Genomic DNA, 26,322 nt, shown 5'->3' on the forward strand with positions numbered 1-26,322 from the left:
AATCAGTTGCTAAGATACTCTTTCAAACAATCCAGCAATTCAATTGGGAAAAAAATAGTCTTGTTTTTGCCAAGTCATTCCAGTCAAAACAGGTGAACTATAATAAAAATACAAAAGGTTATAGACCAATGAGCTTTTAGCTCCTAAAATAATGTGGAAAATTGTGATCAGTGCATGGACGCATTTTCTGGGGAGAGGAGTTATTACTACTATTAGATCTCATTGCCTAGCACATTGTTGGATCTGAATAAATATTAGATGAATTAATTGTGAATGAAATAAGAATTCTAAAAATGGCCCCCTCATTATTAAAAAAAAAAAAGAAAGAATAGGAATAACCAGAGCCACATTTTCTTTCCTTTGAATTTTGCCTGTCTAAAAATCTCTTTAGTCTCTTCTTCTTGGTGTTCCTAGGAGGTGGGTGTTGTAGTTCTGAATTTACCTTTCATGTTTCTTGACTCTTTTTTGTACCTTCCAATTGTTTATCCCTTTATTATGTTCTGGATAATTTATCAGCTCAGTCTTTCAGCTCAGCTCTAACTTCAGCTGTGCCTTTTCTACTGTTTATTTTGCTTAAAGGGTTTAATTCTATTTCAACACCACTTTTTCTGTGATATTTGATTTATTATTTTTCCCATTAGCCTGATTTTATTCCTTAGACTTGATGTCCTCATTTTGTTTCTCTTCCAGAAAGTCCACGTGTCTTCTGGTCAGTTGTTTCCTTTTCTTGATTCTGAATGTAGTTAAGATGATTTGCTATAATTTTAGAAACCCAGGATGATCAGAGCTAAGAAGATGCATACACTGTATGTGTCCACAGTGTTTAAGTAGAAGTTCTTATATTTTTTCCTATGTATCATTTGAAGTCAGTGATCACCATTTCCAAGAATAGTGTTTCTCCTTATATTGTCAAAATTATATAACAATGTTGTTGATTCAAAATGAAGGAAAAAATCCAGTAAGTATAAATGAAATCACCCACAATGCTGTTAGAAAATTACTACCAGTTCTGTTTTGTATAAATACTTTTTTAATTTATCAAGACTTTCCTATCTCTGGGGATGTAGGGAGAGAGTGTGGTGGACATCAGGAACTGTGGAAAGCCCAAGGTTAAATTAATAGGGGAAGATGTTGAAATGTGGTTCTAAAGGATAAGCATTCTCTTTAGTGAAACAGAACCTCAGATGTGTGTCTTAGAGTTAGAGGTGGGGCAAGGAAGATGCATAGACCTGGAGAGAGCTATCCGAAGAAAATGAACTTTCTCATTGTTAAGATGACTTTGATGATCATTATCGTTGATGCTTCTGTTATTATTTTTTTCAGGCAACTAAAGGAAAGAATATCAGAAACCTTTGGCACAAGATGATCCCCAATGCCCCGTCTTCCTTTGTCTACTTTCAGAATGGGAAACTTCCCCTCGCTTTATCCCACACTAGAATGAGAGAAAGAATAGCTATGTGAAAAGGTAGTCTCACATAAATAGCCCAGGAAACTAGGACAGTTGCTAAGAAAGCCCAAAACTTGGAGCTGTGTTCATTTACCACTCACTACTAAGTAAATGGACACAGCTTTGTTTGAAGGTGGGGATGTGGGGAACTTTGGGCTAGAAGATGCTAAAAAGAGTGAGCCTTGTGGGCAGGGGATAGCAGGATGAAAGATGTATAGACTGTTCCACCAGCCTGGGGAACCTCTATGTGGGCATTCCTGGAAGGGCTGAGCAGCGGGTCTCCATGCTGTGTACAGTGCTTTGGTGCTTTGAGAGAAACTAGGTAGACTTGAGTGAATAGTCCTTCTTGAGTTCACTCCTTTCCCAAACTTGATATAGTTGAAACCTGCCACTGTGAACCTGAAGAGTCAATTGAAACTTGCTAGGGGATGTGTTCACATGGCAGAGGGAAGGGAACAGACCACATGCGCTCCTCTATCTGGTCAGTGACGGGCTTCTAGGGCACTTGCAGTGTGTTCAGTGATGGATTAGGGCCAGCAGGGGGGAAAAAAGCTCTTTTTAGTTATTGTGGGGCTAGAGAAACAGAAGGACTGATTCTATTCCTGTAGCACTTTTATCCCCTGTTGTTTACTTAGCTAATGTCCACCCTTATTCATGTCCCTACTGTGGTGCTGCTCCCTCCAAGAAGGTTTCTTCCAGAGTGGGTAATAATCTTCCCCTTCCCCCTCTTTTCCTTGTCCACGTTTACCAAGGCATTCTGTACCACCCCTGTCTTAGCAGTTACGACTTTACATTGCAGTTGTCTGTTTATTGCCTGTATTTGCAGACCGAAACAAAGGAGGGCAGGAACTATTTCTATATATATATGTACAGTCATACTGAGAACATATAGCTCTGTACCTGGAATATAACAGGCATTCAGTTTGCTTTGCTGGCTGTATCTACTTTTAAATTATTAAATAATAACGGTAGATAACACTTGTATAATGACTACAGGCATTTTGGAAATTTCACATTTTTAACTTATTTAACCCACACAACAGATAGGTACTATTTGTTATATTCAGTAGAAAATATTTGGTACAGTTTAGTCCACACTGTTGGTAGGTACTATAGAAAAGATCTAAGTTTTAGGGATGACTCGACTGAGGTACAGAAGTTAACTCATTTGTTGTAGGTCAAACAGCTAGGAAATGGTAAACCTAAGATTTTAATTTAGTTGTTCTAGTACCCAATGTATGTTCTTAGCTATAATGCTATATGGTTTTTAAACAAAAGCATTCTCTACCTCCAATAATTTGAAATAATATGTATATTTTTTTTCACTTAAAGGGAGATCTATTACCCTGGAACAAGTCTGTTATCAACATAAATATCTTCTCAAGGATCACCTCAAGTTCAGAAAGGAGCCAGGTTTATGAGAACTATACTTGCATGACAGAGGACAATTGTTTTCCTGTAATGAAGTCAAAGGAAATTATTTACCAAATAATATGAAATATGTGAAATAGGCTTGGGCTTTCTAATACTGTTCTTGACAAAGATGGAGGATGTTGTAGTTTAATTATTCACCTGATTGACATCCAGCAAGTTCAAGAGCTTTAAAGAATCATATTTCCACATGATAGCTTCTTCCCTCACTATGAAGAATAATCATGGGTGTGCAAAATTCCAGATATGCCTAGCCTAGGTGTAATTAAAATATATTAAATCTTAGCCCTATCCCCCCTTTACCTCAGCTACACAAAGCTCCTGGAAGTATGCGTATAGCCAAGTTTAACCTGAGTGTGGATAATGTCTTAAAACAGAAGTTGAGGAACTTGGCTTATGGTCTCAGCTTGCCTTGAATCTCAGCTCACCTAGTTGAATTACTTAACTTCTTTGTACCCCAGTGTACTCCTCTGTATGTAGCCCTCTGTGAAAACCAGACCCTCATCTTTGACTTGGCTCTCCTGCCCTGCCTTTCAGCTGCTCATTAAGAAAACCAAAGGGTTCTGTCTTTAGTTATTTTTAGTGGCAGCCCTATAACCAACCCAGCCTCAGAACTAATGAGTCTCAAATGGGTGTCTCTGTTCAGGTAGTAAAACTGAAGAAAAATCCACCTAAGTGATTTTTGAAGATTGGGCTACTTCTAAAGTGGAAAGAGGGTGCTGGGGTATCAGGATGATTTCAGTTAAAGTAATGGAAAATGAACTCAACCTTGCTTATACCAGACAAGCACTTTTTAAAAGTTTCATATACCTTTCCTGGATAAGGTAGGCATGAGGCTTAGTATACAAGGTCTCTAAATTTACTTCTCTAATGTTCCACTGATTCTATTATTTTTCCTTTGTTAGCTTCATTTTCTGGTTGATTGAAAGATGGTGGCAGTAGTTCAGACATATCGTTTAAATATGAACATGCATGGAGTAAGAAGAGTCCATTTCTCTTGTCTTTCTTCAACTTAGGAGAGGGGAAACTATTCCCAGAAGTGCCCAGCTGACTCTGCTCATATCTTATTGGCTGGAATTGTATTAAATGTCTATCCCTAAGCCAGTCACTGACAAGGAGAATGGATTGCCATGACTGGCTTAGATTCTGACAGTTTTGTCAGTTGATTAGTTGCTTTTGTGAAGTGCCAGAGCCCTGTATTCCCTACTTGGCCATTTTCCGTGATGTCACCTTACCGTTGTCATTGGCTTAGATTAAGATTTACCTCTGGAGCTGAGGGTGCTTAGAGTTATTTTTAGAAGAGAGAGAATTCAGATAAATCAGACTGAGCCGATGGAATGGACAGCAGTGCTCACTAGTGACCCTGTGGGAGATGAGTGCAATACAAGAGAAGCATCATGGAGAAGGGAGGGTTGTTACGGAGAATCCTGGCCCAGAGCGACAAGAGGATCCGTCCATCAGTGCGAAGGACAGCAGAGTCTTCGGAGAAAGACAGATCTGTCTGTCACCCTCTAGGTACACGAATGTGGGTGAGCCTGCAACTTTGTTATACCTCAGGCTCATATCACAGTAAGATGGGGACAATAATTTTCCCATTTTTGAATTGATGTTAAAGTGATATGAGAAATAAAAAATGTCAAGGGAAGTTTGTCACATCATGGATGGTTATCATTATGTTGTTGATGTGACTGACCCTCCTGGAACAGAGTGATTAGCAGCGCAGACTCCGTAGGGAGTTACTATACTTGAATGGCTGTGGTTAAATCATGATACTCAGCTTTTACTGAGTGCTTTCCATGTTCCAGGGATCATTTACTGATTCTGTCAACAAGTTGTTACTGAGTGCTTGCGATGTGTTGGACATTGTTTCTGGCACTGGAGATAGAGCACCAACTACAAGAGATAAACACCTCTGTCCTTTAGGAATTTGCAGCCTAGTGGGGAAAGCCAGACACCGTAAATGTATAAATACATAAAGCATATGGAATGTGAGATGGTGCTGAGTGCTGAGGCAGGGAAGGAGAACAGGGAGGGCAGGAGTGGGGACACGAGGTCGGACAGGGTTGTCAGGGAAGGCCTTCCTGAGGAAGGTGCCATGTGAGCAAAGAGCTGAAGGAGGTGAGGGAGTAAGCCATGTGGCATTTGTCTTGGGGAGGACATCTGTAAGCAGAGGGAACAGCAGACACAGAGGTTCCATCACTGGAGAATACCTGGCAAGTTCAAAAAGCAGTGAAGACGGAGTGGCTGGAAAACATCAAAATGAAGATTAGGAGGAAGTGAGGTCAAAAGAGTGACAGGTGATATTGGGTGAGGGAGTTTGTAGAGCTTGACTGTGATTTGAAAAGGACTTTGGACTTCATATTGTGTGATATGGAACATTGTGAGGGTTTTGAGCATAGAACTTTTCTGTCACCATTCTTCCAGTTCTCTTCTATTTGCATCCCTTTATTTTTTAATTATTTTTTTAAATAAAAAAAAATTGTCAGCTCCTGCACAGTTCCTAGCATTTCAATGACTCTGTGTAAGTAATTCCTGCACCTATAAGCAGCTGTTTGCTCCAGATTCCGAGATATTCTTCATCTGCCCTGAAACTGCTGAGAGGTGGTCTGGTGGTTTATCCATAAGTCTCATTTCATTTACCAATGGTGTGGACATAACCTTTGCCTGCTTCTGCCTGAGGAGGCTCTTACCGTCTCCCTAAAGAGGTTAGGCTATTCTTAGGAGACTGGTCCTTGTTAAAGTTTACCCCCTAGCCCTTGAACTGCCTGGCTGGAGCCTGGGTTGGGATTTGGGGGGACAGATTTTCCCAGGACTGCTGACTGCCTGATGGCACTACCTTCTCTGCTGTGAACTGACAGTGAAGTCAAGCCTGGCTCTTCCTCCTTGAATCAACTTATCCTCATCCCACTGGACCCTAATGACTGCCTGCATGTCTCCAGACGTTAGATGCCATGTCTCTTGGTTATTATTTCCATTGCCTCTTTTGGACGTATGTTGGGATTTCTTTTTTCTATCTCCTCTGTTTCCTGTTTCTTTCAAAATTTTTATCCTTGTCTCTCTCTGTGTTGCATAAATTCCTCAACATTGTATTTCTGTTTACTAATTCCTTCTTTGTCAAGTCCTGAATACATCTATTTTTGTTGTTTGCATTATTTTTTTAAAAATCTTATTTTTTTACGTGCCATTATTCTAATTTTATTTTCTTGTTTTTCTATGATAATTTACAATTCTCTTTAAACAAATATACTCCCTTTATCTCTATGAACATTCAAAATATCTTTTACAACTCTTAGGTGGAATGTTCTTTGAATATTAATCCCCTGAAGGGAATTCTTTTCCCATTGTGCATTTTCTTGCTGTCTTTCTTAGCAGTAGATTTCTTCCATTGGCATGCTGGATCTTGTTTTTGTTTTTGTTTTTGTTTTTTATTTGAGTGGGATGATTTTTATCCTCTTTTCTCTTGTGTACTTACCTCCTTCTTGTCTAGTGGTTTTTCTTGTCATCTCCATCTGGCTCTCTGGGCCTCCAGTTTAGAGTCAGGTGTTTTGATGGGTTGGGACTCCTGTTTTGTTGTGATGTTTGATATGATGCAGCTAGTCTGGGAGCCAGTCCCTGAGCGTGGGATTGTGCTTTGTTAACCAACTTCGCTGAGCCCAGTTTATAAACTCTTGGGCCCCAGATGAAAGCGGTTTTATCAGCCTCCTGCTATGAGCAATGAGGAGGTGAGGATGGGCAGAGGGGAGTACTTCCACACCAGCACCTGGCTTCAGGCAGTGAGTCTGTATCCTGTCCCTCGTCTGCTGTAAAATTTTATGCCCTTACTATCAGTCACTGGAATCTCAGTCGCCCCTGCCTGTTTCCTGACTATAGACTGTGACTCCGGGGGGGGGGAAATCCTGGGGCAAAACACCTTTGAAACCAAAATCAGTCAAAGGGAGAAATAAAGTGGGAGAAACCCATTTATTGCTTACAAGCAGTCATCCACTTCTGCTCACCCACGTCTCTTGAGACTCAGCTGTAAAAAGGGACCCCACCCAACCTCTCTGGTCCAGATATGCCCTCGCTCCCCGTTGTAATTCCCCATTGATATAGAAATGGACTTCTCCCCAACCCTTGGAAACACCTATCAATATGGAGATGCACTAAGGCCAGGTAAGAGATTCTGGAAATACTGCAGTTTTACCTACACAGACCCTGCAGATTCTGGGCTTTAACTATTTTCCCTGTTTTGCATTTCTATTTTGACCCTAGCTCATAACAATGTTTATTTTGTTTTGAAGCCTGGTTATATATTTGGTATTTTCTCTCTCAGGATTTTTCAATTATTCTCTTGGAGGAAAAAGGATGTGTCAAAGTATGAAGTTAATTTTCCATCTTGACTGGAGTTTTTAAGTAGATATTTAAGTAGAAATTCAGAACACTTTTGTGTCAGTTAAGTTTTGTAACTAGTGAAATCATAATTTTCTTACCTGGATGTCTTTGTCTGTTGGGCTGCTATAATAAAATACCATAGACTGGGCAGCTTGAACAACAGACTTTTATTTTCCACAATTCTGTGGGCTGAGAATTCCCAAGATCAAAGTACTGTCAGATTCAGCTCTTGGTGAGTCCTCTTCCTGGCTTGCAGATGGCTCCCATCTCTCTGTGCTCCCCTGGCCTCTTTGTGCTACTGCAGAGGGAGAGAGACCTCGTGCGTTGCTTCTTCTCCATGTAAGGGCACTAACCCCATCATGAGATCACTGCCGTCATGACCTCATCTAAACCAAAGTACTTCCAAAAGGGGTTAGGACTTTAACATATGAATTTTGGGTGGACACAAACATTTCAGCCCATAGCACTGCACAATTACTATGTTATTGTTCCTCAGTTTGCTTCAAAACCATGGTTCAAGTAATTTCAATAGGCATATTGATAACAAAGAACATCCTACTCAAATAAGTCTGGGAGACTCTTGATTAAACCAAAGAAAAGAGATTTTTCCTCTGACGCTCTTTTCAGAGCCTCATGTGCATAGCTTCCCAAGCTCATTTCAAAGTGGCACTTTTTTCATACCATGTTTAATAATGTCCCAGAAGAGTGTTCCATGGAACACAATGTAGAAAATGCTCATATTGACTAGACAAAAATGCACAAATATATTTATGTATATGAATATGAATTTGAATATTAATTTACATATATTTGCGGATTTAAAGGTATATTCTGAGTACCTAGAAAAACAATTTTGTTATATATGTGTGTGTTAGATAGCATTCCATTATGCAAGCCATTAATATCAACAAATAATATGAGGAATAAAAATGTCATTGGAAAGTTTTGTTTTTAGACCATGGAAAGTAGGAAGTAGGAATATAGAGCAATAGAATGTCATAATGGAAGAGTATTTCAATACAGAATTGAATGCTTTGCAAAATTTTAAACTTTTCTCAAACTGAATTTTATATGGAAATTCTTTTATATTCATACATGTAAATATGTAAAACAGAGTTACACTGTTTGAAGTGGAGTTAGGAGAATGGAGTTCCCACCCATAGGGCCTGACTTGAATTCTACCATCTGATGCCTCAATTCAACATCAGGGAAATCAGGCTCTAAAAAGTTGAAGTGATTTCTCAGTGACCAATGGCTGATAAGGGGCAGAAGTAGGACTGAAATAAAGGTACCCTAACTCTTAATTCAGTGCTCATACCCATACAACACTGGTTTTCATCTTTTTTAAAGCCTTCAAATCACTTTTCAAATGAAACATCATGCAGAAATTCAACCTGGAAAGCAGAAGTAAAGCCCAGCTCCTCTTGTTGAAGGAGGAGGGGTATGTTAGGTGCCAGATGCGATGATTAAGGGACCTCTGGCCTTATGTGTCACCTGCCAGTCCTCCTGCATTGACCCTTGGTGGCTCAGGGAAGGACTGTTTAATACAGTGATACATGAAACTGGGCAAAACAACACACTCAGTCCTTCAAGCCAAGGAAGCCACCATTAACACACAGGAGAGCGAATGTCCTGATACCTGTGTGTTTTACCCCTTATAAGAGATTATGGCTCACAGCTAAAGGAGGAATAAAACTTCTGCATTTAACAAAGGGATTGTTCTTTGCCAAGAATGCAATGGTAAAGATTCGTTTTTAATTTAAAGTAAGAGACTAAGGAGCTCCTGAAAACCTTACCATTTGGGCATCAGAGTTGCATCAGAAGCAGAAAGAATCCAGTCCCTGAACCCAAGGGCACAAGCTTCTAGAACTTTAGTCATTACGTGAGTGATTCATTTTGGTGAATCAGCCCCTTCCTGTGATTTCATGATTAATGACAACAAGCACCAGGGGAAAGGTGGCAGCATTGTTCAGAGCACTAAGTCTATCATTTGGGTTCTCAACTATATGAGGAGAAACAAATGCAAATATTTCTCTTTAATAGCAAAACCATGCCTCTGTTCTTATCAAGTACTGCCAAATTATTTACAAAAAGTTGAGAATAAGTCACACTTTGTTCTTTGCCTAAAAGAGTGAATATGAGCTTAGAAATTTAATTATTCTGTGTTGCCAAGTGGGAAACAGAGAGTTAATCCAAAGCAAGGACTACATATTTCCTACAAAATCAGCTCCAAGACAGGCAATGGGAATCGAAGTTTTGCTGGAGGATAGGTTCTGCCCTGGGGATGAGGGGTTTTGTGACTATTTTTAGAATCTTCCTTCCCTAGAAAGAGGCAAGGATTCCTATCTCCAGGGACTTTTTAATCTGAGAACAAGGAGTGAACATGAAGCTTGGGCTACTAGAAGCTAGAGTCGGAAGTAAAGATCTATCTATCTACCTACCTACCTATCTTTTCTATCTATCTATCTATCTATCTATCTATCTATCTATCTATCTATCTATCTATCTATCTATCTATCTATCCATCTATCTATCTATCTATCATCATCTATCTATCTGACATCTATCTATGCAAAGAACAATTAAATATCTTTTTCCCTATTACAGTCTGTGTAGTATTTTATTTTGCTTTTATCTAGGAACTCATTTTTAGTTAGATCTACATGTAAACCATTTTCAGTTCTCATTTAATTGTTTACTCAATGATTTTATGGATACACTTTAATAACTATTAAAAAAATGGTCCTCACTAGACTCTTATCTCCATTCCTTCCCTTGTGTAGAAGTTGTGGGCAATAGGCATGATGTTCATTGATTTATTGACTGATTGGCTGTTTATTTTAAAAAATATTTTGAGCACATACTGTGTGTCAGACTCCATACTAGTGTCTGGGGCAGAGAAATGAATAAGAGTGATAGTCCCTGATTTTAATAAGTTTGTCTAGTTATAATTGTATATATTAATGCACATTTATTAAGTATATACATTTTTAATCCCTTTAGTATTTTGAAACCAGAATATTTTTCTCCAAAACTACTTGATACCTTCAAGATGTAAAGCATGCAGGTGGAATTAGTTGTGATGGATACATTAAGAGTTGAGTAATAATGACCATGAGGTGACCAGTTATAGCAGGAGACTATGACATTCAATGTCAAGTTGATAAGGGTAAGGAACAACACCCAATAATCTGAAATTTACTTGTCATTATAGTTGGAGTACAGAGTATACTTTTTTTTTCTTAAAGGCAACAGCTTGTTCTAATCAAAGAGATATACCTTGACTCATTAATTGTTTTGATTAGAATACACGTGTTTATGCTGGAAGTCCATATTTAATCTGTGTTTAGGGAAATCTGCCTACAACTCAGAAGATCAAAATTTTTTCTTCTTTGAAGGACCAAAGTGGTAGAAGTCTGTTTATCATAACATGGGTGAATTATAGGGCTGCATATTCGATCCACCAGTTGATGTCATGCTTTTTGGCCTTCTTTAGTGAAAATTTATTGCTTATAGCTCACAAGGCAGGTCTGAGAGTACCACGTGACTTCATAGTCTTGTCTATCCACATTTAGAGACTGTGTGACCAATAATGACCTGTTATTTGGCATGGTGGAATAAAGATGTATAGGCCAATCAGACATTTTCTTGTTTGGGCCAAATTAGGAAATGTAGAGAGAAATGGGAGGCATATCAAAGGACATATAGAGAGAATTAAGCTGTGTGGTTCAGGTCACAAGTCAGTTAAGCTAGAGTCGAAAGCAGAAAGTATTAAAGAGGAAACAAAGAAGAAAATCTATGAAGGTGGAAGGAAAGAATCAAGACATTGGTGATGGGACAGGACAAGGTAAGCAGAGATGTTAGTGACGTCACTAAAGGTTAGCCGTAAAGTCTGAAAACAGGTGTTATTTCATCATTTGTTGTGACATAATACCAACGAACCATTTATTATGTGTTGACTATATTTACAGACTTGGTGTCCAGGCTGTCGGTGGAGATTTGGTAGCCTACCTCTACTGTGGATCCCACACTAGTTCGAATTTTTCTGGATTGCTGTGCATTTGCATTCATGCGGTACACCTCCTTGTCATCCCCAACATTACTTTATTACCTGGAATAAGTAAAGTGAGTCTCCTTTTCTTTCAGTCAGAAAGTACTAACTGAACCAGACTCTTTGAGGGTGGAGCACATTTTCTAACATAGGTTTATGTACAGTCTTTGGGTTTTCTTTGTTCTTATATTTCTTGATCTGTGAAATATGTTGGCTCTTGGAATTTGCAAAACTTATGTTTTCCTAATGCTGTATACATCAATTAGTGCTTTTTTCCATGTAAATATTTCTAGCACATTATAAACTACAGTGTTTGGTTTAAACCACCAATTTGTATTTGCATCACAGAAAACAAACCATTCAGTTTACTTCTGTCCATCTAATAATAACTAATATTATGCTTGCCAAAATCTCCATTAAAGACATATGCCTTGACTCATTGATTCCAATAATAGGCAAAAGCACCATTTCCCAGCAGCTGGAGATTTGATGTTGCTTTTGAGGAGGAAAAAAGAGGATCCTTCCAAAATATTTATGTAACTTGAGATTCTAGGAGGACCTCTGTAGCAGGCAGGGTTCTAGGATCCCCAATAGAACAGGAATTGAGAGTTATTGAAGAGGTATTAACTGGCTCATAATGAGAACATGGTATGGATGGATGAGTCCAGTAACAATAAAACTCACACCTTAAGTTATGAAATTAGGGAAAAGGAACTGAAGAAAAGAAGCAAAATTAAAAAAAATATCTCAGGCTAAGAATAGTATTATTAAATCTAAACTTTATATTCAGATTCTCTGTAGCCCAAGCAAGAGGGAAACCAGATGATGATGTATTTCTTATTGCCTGACAGTAGGATTGAGCATATATTAGTTTATTAAAAGAAACAACTTTTTACTGTTCCTTTGATCTCAGATGAAAGTATCAGGAGGTCGTTACATAGACAGCATTGAACAAAACTATGAATGTCAACTCATAGGCTGGACACCAAGTCTGTAAATATTTTAGAATACAAAATAATGCACTAAATAGCATTTTTTAAATGAAAAATTTACATGGATTTCACACCCAGTGGTGTTTTACAGTGGCCCTTAGTGAAAGTCAAACTCTTTGAGTGGTAATTCTGTGAAGACAAATTTATGGAGGCTTGGGGTGGAAATTGAGTGATATGTTCCAGATGCATTGCTGTTGTGTGGTTACTTGGATACAAAAGAAGACTTTTTCCCCTCTAATATCAATGGATTGAATAACAGTCTCAACTGAAATATAGAGGACTAAAATGTATTTCAGGCTTCTGATTGAGAGATCAGTAGGATTTGGGGTCTGCATAATACATGACAGTATGAACTAAGGATTCAAAGAACCCATGAAATACACTGCCCTTTTTGGGACCCCTTTCAATCTGCTTTCCCTTGTCCTCTCTTCCCTATCTAAGCTCTGTTTCATTGAAGCTAGTTTTAATCAGGTGCTGGTCGTATCAAAAAATTAATAAAAAGTGGGTTGGGAATTATCATCATCTTCTCTAAAACCTGCTCATCTTTCTGTATTTCTTCCCTCAAGCCAGAAATGTCTCATCTTTTTTCTCCCCTTTTCTAATCACATACAATCCGTTAGGTACGAAGACCTTCATTTTGATGTAAAATTTGTCTCTTTATTCTATCTCTTTGCTGTTATATTAGTTTGTGACTTTATTATTTCTAAACTGGATTATTGTAGGTCTCCTAAATTGCCTCCAATTAAGTTTTCTTATGGTTCTATAGTGATCTTTCTAAAATGTCAAATTTTCTTCTGCTTATAAACCTTCAACACATTCCTCAGGTCTTAAACGTGAAGCATGGCAGACAATGTCCTAAATGACTGAGACTGTTTATACCTCTAGATCTATTTTGACTTTGTCAAATAAGCTTCTGTTATATATTCCTACAGAATCATCTGCAGCTCCCCTGAAAATGTCATAATGTTGGTTTGCTTTCTTGACCTTTCATGTAACTCTACCTTATCCGGAACAGTTTTCTCCATTGACATCCGGTTTTACTAACTCATCTTTATCTTTCAAAACTAAGGTCACATGATCTCTTACCCTCCTCATCTTGGGTTAATTTCCCAAGTTTGGGGCTTTGGGAGCAGACCATTGAATGCATGGTGTAGACCATTTTAATGGAATGAAAAGAGTAGAGTGCCACTGGATCAAGAAAACCTCCTAAGCCTTCTTTAATTGTTGCATGTCACAGACACTGAGTTGAGAGCTATGTACCATCATAGGGTAGGGATGGGCTTCTTGTGTTGAAAACAGATGCTTCCCAACATCTATAGACATTCTAGAAGAAGACCAGGAATTACTAATTATCTCCTCAAAGACCATACTTCTGGATATAAGCCTATGCAGCTGAAGAATGTCCATTGCCTTCAACAAGACTAACTCAGTGCTTGCCAAAGTCATGCAGTGCATCAGGCAGGGGAGCCCCAGTGGTATGTGGTGCTGTTAGATACCAGGTGATTCCCAGTGGGCTTGGGACTACCAGGATTCCAATGGTAGAGCCAAGCCTCTCTCAGGAACTTAGTTTTCTTCTTGAAATGGAAGCAGACTGCAGGTGTGACCAGCCTGCTGGTGTGTGGGTCCAACAGGGAGACAGCACAAGCATATTCTGTGCATTCCTGTACTGTGACTTTTCATAACCCACCTTCAATCTAGCACTGAGGGCCCCAGGCAAGCTAGAAGAGGAATGTATGGTGATAGTTATAGTCAGAGACACTGCCTAGCCCACATCTGTCTTTTCCAACTCCATAGTGTTTTTTGTGTGTCAAAGAAGCAGTTATTTAAAATTCTCATCCCCTCTTTACCCTGTACTTCAGTTTTAATTCTCTGCTGGGTTATTTTAGTTCATTTGATGGGGACCAGAGGTCCAATCCACCACCAAAACTAAGTTTTTAGGTTTTGTTTTGTTTTTACAATCATGAGAATCTGTTATGTTGATTTCTAGTGTACAGGGAACTATCTGCTGTATTCTGTATTTTTAATTTTTTTGACTAACTATATGGTAAGCTGTTAGTAATGTCTTTATCAAAGGAGGATGGATTTCAAGAAAGCACAACACCATAGGCCTATGACAGTGGGAGGAGGTTATCCCATAACCAAAGCTGGGGGTGACCTGCTGGGTTTCAGGATGAGGAGCAATAGGGAAGAGATCTATAAAGCTTAGAGCTGAGTCAGAAAGAGGGGAAACTGTGGGTGACCATTGGGAGCAATTTCCTTAGGCAAAAGGAAGATCATGAATAGCCGGGTGTGACTTTAGCACTGCCTACTGATCAGGAGAACAAGGGACATCACTGTGGCTACCAGCTGGAGCCAAAACATCTCTGAGGACTCACATAAGGAAGTATAAGCCAGACACTTCCTGCACCAACATCCACTCATCATTTTGGGGAAAGATATTTAAATTATTGGATTGAATTAAACATTATATTAAATCAGACATTTTGTCTTTTTTTCCTTTAACCAATGTCTGTCTTTCAAGGGAAAGACATTATTTTACAGTATAGTTGATGTACAATATTATATTGGTTTAAAGCATGAACAATGATTCAATAGTTACCCACATTATTAAATCCTCACCCTGACTAGTGTAGTTGCTATCTGTCAACACAGGAAGATGTTACAGAACCACTGACTATGTTCTCCATTGTGTACTTCCATCCCCATGACCAGTTTGTATTATGATTGAGATTTTGTGCCTCTTTATCCCCCTCATCCTTCCCACCCACCTCCCTCAACCCCTCCCTCCTGGTAGCCAACAGTCACTTCTCAGTGTCTATTAGTCTGCTGCTGTTTTGTTCATTTCGTTTTGTTTTTAGATTCCACATGCAAGTGAAATATGGTATTTGTTGAGAGAGACATTATTTAAAGAAAAATTGAAAAATTAAATGTTCTGTATATATCTGAGTGGTAGCATGATTTAAATTTTGTGACCTTGCTACCTGCTTAGTAAGAAAAAAATATTTTAAAAACCCACTTTAGTTAGAGGTGATATTTACCAGAGTGCATAGAGGAGAGCCATAAGCTCGGTCTCCATGCCACAGCCGACTTTCAGCATGGATTTTTCTTCCTAGGGCCTTGTACTCATTGTTCTTCCCCTCAGTGCTGTATGGTATTGTTTTTGTGACACTTATTATTAGATTTTGCTTCTTCAACAAAGATTTCAGAAAGCATAAGTCATTTCTGGAAACCAGCATTTCACTCTTGTCCTCCTACTTTCCATCCTACAGTTCTTGCCAGAAGTCCCTGGTTGCCTGGTGTAAGAACACATCATAATTATCTCATTAATATTTGGTCCTGGCTTCCCTGCTAATCAGGTTAGTATTGCTGAGAATTCAAAGGAAGAGAACAGAAATTTACCAAGAAGGAATAAATTGGTCCTCAGACTACAGTTCCAGGAAGCTGCCTTAGGACAAAAGTTTGCCTGCTAGTGAAATAAGAGGTATGTAAAATGTAGAATTATGTGGAGCGTGTAGCTCCGTAGATTAAAGTAACCTAGACTCTAAGCTTCTGGAAGGCAGAGACCATTCTCTTAGCCCTGCCTTCAGCCCCTTCTCTATGTCAGGCTCTCACATGTGTTGATTGTGTCAAAAATAGGCAAATTCTAAAATCAGTTTTTTCTCCACTCTCTGTCTTCTTTGAACTCAGTCATTGTTTTCTGGAATGTGTTTCCTGAATTGAAAGCCGTCTGCACTGGATATGTCCAAATGGGCTGTTATAACCCTGGAGATAAATTCCAGATCTGTAATATATCATTCAGAGGGTACTATTATTATTTTAAAGCCAATGGTCACAATATAATAGACATATTTGCTGGATTCTGGATGTATGGTATTTGACACTCATAATTTCTCTGGGTTATATATGCGACTGTAATGGATAAAACTGATTCAGGTAATAAAGTTAACTGTGACTGAGGTAATGTGAATCCAGAGAGATAATAGTTGCAACTTGCAAAGCCAAGCCAATATTTCTGGTCACTGTGACTCTGAAATATAGTCTATAACAGCTGTGACTCTAGGAATAACTCCATAGAGTACAGGCCAGCTTAAAAAGGAAATTCTTTTCCACTGGGCATAATATTATTAGACAGATGGCATGGTGTAGGTTTTCATATCAATGATAAATTCTCTAAATTCATACAGAAAATTATGACAGCGTGATCTTTATGTCCTATTCCAAGCAGACTCTTATTTATTGACGTGGTCCCTATAAAATAAAACTGGAAGTTCTCATAAATGGATGCTAACCTGTCTCATTGCTTACATTCCTTCTGAAATTTGCATACACAAAGATACAAATTCCAGAAATAGCTGGTCAAGAGAACAGTCTGTAGAAGTATTGTCTAGCAACTCTAAGTTTTGAACAAAATTGAATCAGAACAATATATAGCCACAGTTCTTTGAATTATTCCTGCATGGGAGATAGCTGGCTGGGCATGCCTCGGATCTCTGATTCAGCACTTTCTGTCTGGTGAGACATCAGAACCCCTTTGGTTTTGCTATTGTCATATCCACCCTTTGTAAAATTATAAGAGCTGTTATTTATTTATAGAAAAATGCCATAACATAACCCAACTGCCTTTTTAAAATTTAATTTAAAAATGTGTTCTGATTTTGAGACTTGATGATTTTGTTTACCATAGGGAAGCAAACAATGTGAAAAATCCTGTTTTTCTTTTTGTTCTTGATGGCCAGATCATCCCCAGTGTGCAGTGGTTGCAGAGGGCATGGTGACTTGGTAGAGCAGCCACTCTTGGAGATGATTTTCTCAGGAAATCTCTTTAAACAGACATTTATTTTCCTGAAGAAAAAGTAGTACCATAAGCAAAATGTACAATTTCTGATTTTCCACTGACTCTAGAAATGTCAGAGGTCATAGTTAGGAATGAAGATATAATGCACGGAATTCAATAAGAGACACGGCAGCAGGCTACTTCATTTTACTGTTATTTCAGTCATAAGAAAATGGCCCATATTCAGTCATTTGGTTTTCTGCAGCAAATTCTTTGATACACAGAGAGCCCTGGTGTTGATGTAGGGCTGTGCATTGCTTGTGGAAAAAGAAGCCATTTCCCTCTTCTATCAGTGTATTACTTCATCATAGTCTTTCATTTAGTCTTTTTATATCAACTAGGCCAAGGAAGCAATTCTCTGATGTAATAATAAGGAAAGAACATTGAATTCCTGCTTTTCAATTGATAAGAATGTTGGTAAGCCAAACTAGATAATTTTAGAGAACTCAGTAAGTACTTTGACTTTTCATGGTGATATGGCCTCCCAGACATTTTAAGGTCTAGCATCTAAAGAACATGTTTATTTTAAAGTATAATCAACAAATAGGAAAGAGTCAGACATCATGTCTTATTTTATGCCAAACTTTCCTGCCCTTTTTCTAGTTCTCTGGTCAACCTGGTATAGATTTTGTTTTTCATTCCCTCTGAATCTTTTGGTGTTCACTCAAGTTCTCTTCTTTGGCCTTTTTTTCACTCTATATTCTCTCTCTAGGCAATCTCAACCACTCTCATCACTTCAGTTATCCTGAATGATTTGAAAACTAACTCATCCTGACATTTCCCGTGGTCCAAACCTCCAAAATGATAACAACAACAGAAAGTTCAAGTGGCCTTACTGTGTGCAAGGTACTGGTTAACAAGTATATGTAGCATGATTTCACTCAAGTCTTACAATCACCACAGTGAGTTAGATGCTACTGTCATACCCATTTTATAGGGAGGAAGCTAAAGTCTAGCCATATCACACAGTTTGTCTATAGGGTTGTGCAAATTAAAAATGATTAAGCTGGGCATAAACCCTGACGGTTTGATTTTAAGGTGAGTGCTTTTCAACCACTGAGACCTGCCTATCATTTGTGTGCTAAGCATTTCTCTTGAATCTCCTTCAGGCCTCTTAAAGCCAGTACACAGTTATGATTCCCCTTTGGCAATTGATTCATGCATTCAACCAATAAGGATTTTTTCAAGCATCACCGAGAACCAAACTGCAGCCTATGCCCTAAGGATAAAACGTTAAACAAAACAGTAGTGGTTCCTGTATTTACAGAGCTTATTATTTAGAGCCTCATTAGTTACATTATTGTGCAAATGGAGCATTAATTCCAAGCTGCAATAAATACTAAGAGGGGCAAGTGCAGTATGCTGGGGGAGCACTTACCAAGAGACCTGCTTTCTTTGATTAGAAGAGGGGAAGAAAAAGGACTGCAAGAAAGGCTTCCCTGACAGATGGCTACTTAAGCTGACATAAAAAGAATGAGTAGGAGTTAACCAGGCAGAGGATGACATCCTGGCAGAAATGACATCTTAAAGTCACTGAGGTGGAATGGGTAGCCTGGCACACGAGAGGGCCTGGAAAGAAAAGAACACTGGCATGTCTGGGAGAGCGGTAAAAATTGCAGGTGTAGCCTAAGCGAGCAAGGACAAGACCAAGTACAGCTTTCTAAGATGTACTATTTTCCTCATTTCCTGTGACCAATGAAAAGCCAAAGCCATTAGGTAGGACTCAATCACTGTACTGAGAGAATAAAAATTATGCTTTAAAAATATCCCTCCGGATGCTGTTGGGAGACTGAATTACAGGTGGGGAGGGCAGATTCAGGGAAACCAATGAGGAGATATTTCAGTGGTCTTAGTGAGAGATGATGGTATTATCTCTCATTACTGGTAGAGAAGGGTGGTAGTCTTGTAGACAGCTGAAAAACACCCAAATCAACCTTACCATTCCAATCAGAAATCTTGGAGTCATCTCAAGTTAGTGCTTTTTCCTACTTCTCTTCTCCAGTTATTTTCCTGCTATTTCCTGCTGATTTTACCTCAGTATCTTTTGTATCTTGCCCCATATCTCCGTTTGTTGTTAACATTTGTCTTTGAGCGGTCCATCCTTCTTCCTGTACTTCTCTCCTCCTTCTCTTTATAGTGATTCCGGCCTCCAAACTCTGCCCAGATTGGTCCCTACCACCAGCACATCCATGGGACCCTCTGGTTCTTTGTCACATACCGTCAGGCCAGCAGTCTCATGAGGGCGCCCCTTGTTTTGATCTATTTTCTATCTGTGTTTCTTGAATGTAGACCAGAAGGCAGGGAGAGGACTGTGTTTAGCCTATGATGGAAATGATGTTCCTATTGACTAAGAGAGGAATAACCAGATTTTGGGGGAATTTGATACATTTAGTTTTCAATTATGCTGAATCTGAAGTGTTTATGGAACACATAACAGACGGCTGAAAATACAGGTTTGGAGTCTGTAGAAAAGTCTAGGCTAATAATGATAAGGCTTCAGAACAAAAGTGGCGGTTGCAACCATCAGTTTAATGAGTTTACCAAGAGAAGTGTGTAGATTGAGGAGCGGGCTGAGGATGAAAATCATTGCAGCAACTACTTGTGAAGGGGTTGTGGAAGGAGAGAACCCTGGAAGGATATTGAGGAAAAGTTGCCGGACAGTACAGAGAAGACTAGGGAGGAAAGCCTTGCAGAAGCCATGGAAGAGGGGAGCTTCAAGAAGTATAGACCGGTCACCACGTAGATGATGCCAGTCGTGTTGCCTACTCAGTGACGCGCTCTCCTCGTGGGGACCAGCCCTTCCACCACCCCAGGCCTTCACATGGTCCTGTCAGTCCCTGTGCTCTGCCTGCATGCTGATACAAGGGTAGACACACAACTCAGGTCTGATGAAACACAGCGTGGGACTTCCCCTTCACAAGAACTGACAAATTAGTGGGAATTTTATGGAAGCAGAGCCTGAATTCTTCCATGTGAGCGTGGTTTCCCAAATTGTGTTTAATAATGTTTCCTTTCTTTAAAAGCCCCCAAAGGGACCTATGAGCACATGAGCCAGTTGTAAGTCTACAGGTGGTTACAGGATCCAAATCCTGTAATTTACCATTTGATAATTAACCTTAATTTTCTTGGTTATGTTTTTTATATGAAACAGATGAGTTGTTTTCTAAAAAAAAGCATTTTTAAGATATTTTTAAACATGAAGTACGTGAATAATATTGACAGGTACTTCTGCTTGGGACACCATTTGCAAGAGAGAGATGTTATAGTACTATTAACATTCTGAAATGACACCATTTTAATAGGAAAAGGAAAAGATGGCTTATTTACCAAACACCTTTTTCATATCTAATAAAAATCTAGGGTTGGTTAGCACACAAAATTATGATATTCAATTCACATGACTCTCAATTAACTGTCTCTAAATTAACCAGTTTCAGTAATGAAAGAAAATAAATGCTTTATTCTTGATAGATGATTAGAGGGATGACATCAGCCCATGTCCTGAATATTTCAGACATGGGGCTTTCATGGTTTGTCTCTTTCAGGGAAAATCTTGCAATTACTCCTAAGGAACCTTAATCTGCTTCTTCTCACCTACTAACTAATCTGTAAGGTAAAGAGGATTAGAGACTTTAGGATTGCAAGGACTCTTGGAGACAATCTAAAATAGAAATCCTCTGCCTTCTACAGACGAAGAAAATGAGACTGAATTGCTCAAGTTCACTTGGTGGGGGGCATATCAGTAACTTCTACAAATTCTCAGCCCAGAAATATTCTCCCCTTGCCATGCTGGCCTGAGATTACCCCTTCTTAAACATCAAAGGGAACATAACCCGCGTCTGATTTAAAATGGCTAGAATGGCTTTATTAAATGTTTCAAGCTATAAGGTTAAGTAGGAGTACACATAAATAATGTGATTAATACTTTTTGTGACCGTGTGCTTTGTCTGTTTGTAATTGGGATGTGAACATAGTTCATAGCAGTGGAAATCCTGTTCTTTATAAACGCAGGGCAGCAGCTGTACAGTATCACTCTGGCTCTTGAAAGTTTATGAAGTGAAACAAACTACCAAAATAGCATTAACTTTATTTGTTTTATGAGAATTATTTTTAACTAAATTGTATATTTTACCAAGATTAGTAACATTTCAGATTTCTGAGCTGAGTCTGCTGTTTTTATAACCACTGTTTTGCATGGTGATGCCTGTCCTGTGGCCCATTAATTAATTATGGAGAACTGTCTGATATGTCCGGTTTAATTCCAAGTACTCCTGCAGTCTTCCCCAAGGATGCCCCAGGATCCCTAGAGGATGCATTAAAATATGCTTTCAGATGCCTGCTAGTTGTTTCCAGCTCAATAGACTTCATGGAATAGTCCACAAGATAGGAACTTGAGGAGCTTTAGCACATTCAATTCCATCATGCAGATACCACTGCCAGAGTTGATCCCATAGTATCATGACTTAATGAACTTGAAAAGGGTTCTCTTGTATCATACTTAAGTACTGTCAGATTGTAGTGGCTGCTGTAATGCACAGCTCAGGTCCCCCGTCGGTGAAGGACTTGCTGGGAGTGCTGTGAGCAGATGTCCTTCAGTTGACAGTCCCTTCAGAGATCACCTGAGTTATAGACAGCCATCTGTCCTAAGGCCCATATCCAATGAATTATGGAATAAAAAACTCTGATTATCTTAGTCCAGCTCAAGATAACTCTGAAGGCCCATTCTAGCTTCAGAGCTCCCCATGGCATCAGCCGAAGCTCTTTCTGGGGGCTCCCTGCAATTCAACATTTTGCCCATTTCTGCTTTCAGTCCCTCCTTTTCACAAATACTGATCCCAAGGCTGCTCCTAAATAAACATCTTGGTTGCAAAACTTCATCTCAGAGTCTACTTCCCAGGGAACTCAACCTGGGACATAAATATTTGCCTTTTTCCTATTAACTGAAGTATATTGTCCTGTATCATCATCTATTTGCAAGCTAGGTCCTGCTATAGCTAGAAAAATACACTCGAAAAGGACAACCTGATTTTCAGGAGGATAGAAAGTACTGCAGAAGCAGAAAGGACAGAGAAAACAGGTGCCATGCCTCTGTATTTATTAAAGCAGCTGTCTCCATTATACTAGGTGAATGGAGGGGGTGTCTTAGCCAGGCTGCAGCAGGTTACAGGCTTATTGGAGGGGCAAATGATTCTAAAAAGGTAAGCATGGAAATATTTTCTGCAGTTTTGTTCCAGCTTGTTTACTGGGGAAGTCAGATGACTGCCAGTGGTGCAGTGGGAAAGGAATAGGCTGTTTGGGTTCCGTGTGGTATTACAACTTGGTTGCTTTGACTAGTGGTTCTAGATAGGCGCTTAAAATCTGTACTTCCTAAGCGTATAAGTTCTCTTACCCATTTATAGTTCTTAGTAAATGAGAATATTTATTATAAGTGCTTTTATTAGCATATAGTGCCATGTGTTCAGGAAAGTCTAGAGGTGCGGAGGAAGCAGACGTTTTCAACGGACGCATGGTACTTTAGGGAATCTTTTCATTTGGAATTAGACCCCCATACATGCATCATTCACTGTGGGTAGGGAATGGAAGTTGGATGAATTAAAATCCATTTGTGAACTCTTTTGAGAAGAGACTTGAATCCAACTGCAAACCTCATCTAATCAACATCGTTTTTTGGGTATGTCACTTTTAGAAAGAAGTAGGAAATAGTAGAAAAATAAACTATTAAAAAATAATTCAATCAAAATTACCAATTTCTCTGCAAATTAAAACTACAATGAGGTATCACCTCACACCAGTAAGGATGGCTACCATCCAAAAGACAAACAACAACAAATGTTGGTGAGGCTGTGGAGAAAGGGGAACCCTCCTACACTGCTGGTGGGAATGTAAATTAGTTCAACCATTGTGGAAAGCAGTATGGAGGTTCCTCAAAATGCTCAAAATAAACTTACCATTTGACCCAGGAATTTCCCTCTTAGGAATTTACCCTAAGAACGCTGCAATCAAGTTTGAAAAAGACAGATGCACCCCTATGTTTATTGCAGCACTATTTACAATAGCCAAGAATTGGAAGCAACCTAAGTGTCCATCAGTAGATGAATGGATAAAGAAGATGTGGTACATATACACAATGGAATATTACTCAGCCTTAAGAAGAAAACAAATCCTACCATTTGCAACAACATGGATGGAGCTAGAGGGTATTATGCTCAGTGAAATAAGCCAAGCGGAGAAAGACAAATACCAAATGATTTCACTCATCTGTGGAGTATAAGAAAAAAGGAAAAACTGAAGGAACAAAACTGCAGCAGACTCACAGAACCCAAGAATGGACTAACAGGTACCAAAGGGAAAGGGACTGGGGAGGATGGGTGGGTAGAGAGGGATAAGGGGGGGGAACAGAAGGGGAGTATTAAGATTAGCATGCATAATGGGGGGGATGGGAGAAAAGGGAGGGCTGTACAACACAGAGAAGATAAGTAGTGATTCTACAACATTTTGCTATGTTGATGGACAGTGACTGTAAAGGGGTTTATAGGGGGGACCTGGTATAGAGGAAAGCCTAGTAAACATAATATTCTTCATGTAATTGTAGATTAATAATAACAAAAAAAAAAAGAAAGGAAAGGGGGATTACTCCCTGATAGGATAAAACTAACTGTAAATCAATGATTAATGCATGCTTTAAATATCCTTAATGTTGATCATTTAAAGGGTGTCAGATGATCAGCTATGGAAGTACATTTTTCTGATAATATTCCTTTCTCTTAAAAAAAAAAAAAAGCAGTTCCTGTGTGGTGACCTCCAATAAGTTCTTCACAATGTTATAAAGGGCATATAAAAGTGTGGGCAAAGGGTCTGTTTGTGTTTATACAGAGGATCAAAGTCTAATTTGGCTACCCAGAAAATGAGCTAAGATACGATATGAAGAAGAAGTTCCAACATCAACATACTCTGGAAGAGTCATTCCAGAAGATGATCATCAAAAAACTTCAACAAAGATCCTGGCGCTGTTGCAGTTGTAGCTGCATTCATCCCACCAGTTCCTGGACTTGCCATTGGAATGAAGAAGGAAATATCTAAGCTGGCCTGTGCATACAGCAAAACAACAAATTTGACTGGATCTATACTGTTGGAATTAGGAGTAGTGCAAGTTGCAACTACTCAACCAAGAATTAGGAGTAGTGCAAGTTGCAGTGCTCCAAAATCTTGCAACTACAGACTATCTACTGTTAAAAGAACATATGGGATGTGAACAGTTCCCAGGAATGTGTTGTTTTAAACTGTCTGATTTTTCTCAAACTATTCAAATTCAGTTAGACAATATCCATCATATCATAGATAAGTTTTCACAAATGCCTAGGGTGCCTAACTGGTTTTCTTGGTTTCACTGGAGATGGCTGGTAATTGTAGGTCTGCTTTGGTTATGTAACTGTATTCCTACTATGTTAATGTGTGTGCGCAATTTAATTAGTAGTTTAAAACCTATACATGCTTAAGTTACTCTACAAGAAGATATGTCAAAGAAATAATCAATCTTCCCATGTTTTCTTCCATCTGCTACTTCTACAGCTTTTCTTCTTCCTTACTAATTACAACCCTTAAATAGAGTTTGTGCCTCATATCGAATTTACTGAGTATCATAATTCTTCCAAGTGATAAAGATACCTCAAGACAAATGCTGGGCATAAAAGCTACAGGGCATAAATCTGCAAAGAAGTAAAAAGCTAACCTTTTCAAACAATATTGCTTCTCTCTCACTTACCAACTTTACATTTCCCTGTATGGCCCTGGAAGATGACTGGTTAGCCAGAGATGGGTAAGATTCCTCAAGGGAGGAACGACAGGCACAGTCGCAGGGGGGCCATCAGGTGAGAAATTGGGGATCAACAGAGGTGAGGCTTAGAACCTCACCCCCCCTGTTTTGAGAGAAATCTTCTGCATCCATGGATGTTTTGTTGCCCTTGTCTAGCTTGGATTAATGCTTAGTCTATAGGCACACACCTGATCATCTACATTTGCTTTCTTACAGCACTAAACTATGTTTTCCACCTTTATCTTGCATCTACCTACCACTTCAGCATTTTATTAAAAAAATAATAATAATAATGGAGAAATGTGGGATTCACATATAAATCAACTATAAAAATCAAATGAATATTCATATTTGACCTGATTGTTTATAGTTCATAATGCGTGATCAAAACCAAAAGTTTCTGTGATGACTGCCCTTGGACTGTTCACCATGTAAGAACTTATTCACTATGTAAGAATTTGTTCACCATGTAAGAACTTGTTTGTTATGCTTCAGAAGATCAGAGACTGATGAGAATTAGGCTTGGGGTGGATTAATGATTGTGCATTGAGTCCCCTATACAGAATTTTATTGTTGTTAACCACCATTTGATCAATAAATATGAGAGATGCCCTCTCAAAAAAAAAATACCTTCCCTGTGACAAACTTAAAATAAAAAATTACCAATTTCTTGCTCCATTTTGGAACCAGTCCACATTTCTTGCAATGTCTTTGAAGAATTTGCATCTATATCTCAATGCTGTAAAATATACAGTTTACAGTCACTCCCTGACTTGTGGGAGATAAAATTTCTGAATTTAAAATGTAGCCCTACTCAGGTGAGAGAATCAAGTAACAAAGACTGATTCAATTGTGTTTACAAAAGAGAGAAATCAACTTATTGTAAACATGCTTGGATGAAACAAAATGGTTTCTGATTTGTTCTCCTGTTAACTAGGAATTTCAACTAATGAGAAAAGTCTACACATTAGTTAAAGTTTCATTAACCGAATCTATAAGAGGGGCAAAGAGGTCTTTGAAAAAGTTCTTTCCTGGGGAGGAACTTCAGATCTAATGAAGTGCTGAATACCTTTCTTAAGGGAAAATATTTTCTTCTTTGGATGAACGACCTAAGGACAGGTTGGAAATTAAAATGGCAAAATATCACCTAGAAGCAGAGAAAGCAGGACAAGGAAACATAGACTAGGACTTTGTTTATAAATGAATTTATTGAAAACCATTGAGTTGAGCATGAGGAAAGGCATTCAACTTTGGAACTAAGTGGTTTAACATTTAGTATTTGTCTAGGTATAGCATTTAGTATTAACATTTGTATATGACCTCTGTAGTCAAATAAATCTCATTTATATTTTTGTTACAATTACTTACACAGAACAGACAATA

At 38.7% G+C, this 26,322-nt stretch overlaps 1 long non-coding RNA gene across 1 annotated transcript; it reads left to right on the top strand.

Moving 5' to 3' along the window:
* The first annotated feature begins 10,990 nt into the window (after nucleotides 1-10,990).
* Nucleotides 10,991-25,623, top strand: LOC118973427 (uncharacterized). Its single transcript, XR_012130229.1, has 5 exons — nucleotides 10,991-11,374; nucleotides 15,562-15,773; nucleotides 17,839-17,972; nucleotides 23,102-23,463; nucleotides 24,000-25,623. It is a non-coding gene; the product is annotated as an uncharacterized lncRNA (long non-coding RNA).
* Nucleotides 25,624-26,322: the final 699 nt, after the last annotated feature.

Source organism: Manis javanica, chromosome 1 (genome assembly GCF_040802235.1).
Source record: "Manis javanica isolate MJ-LG chromosome 1, MJ_LKY, whole genome shotgun sequence".
NCBI lineage: Eukaryota > Metazoa > Chordata > Mammalia > Pholidota > Manidae > Manis > Manis javanica.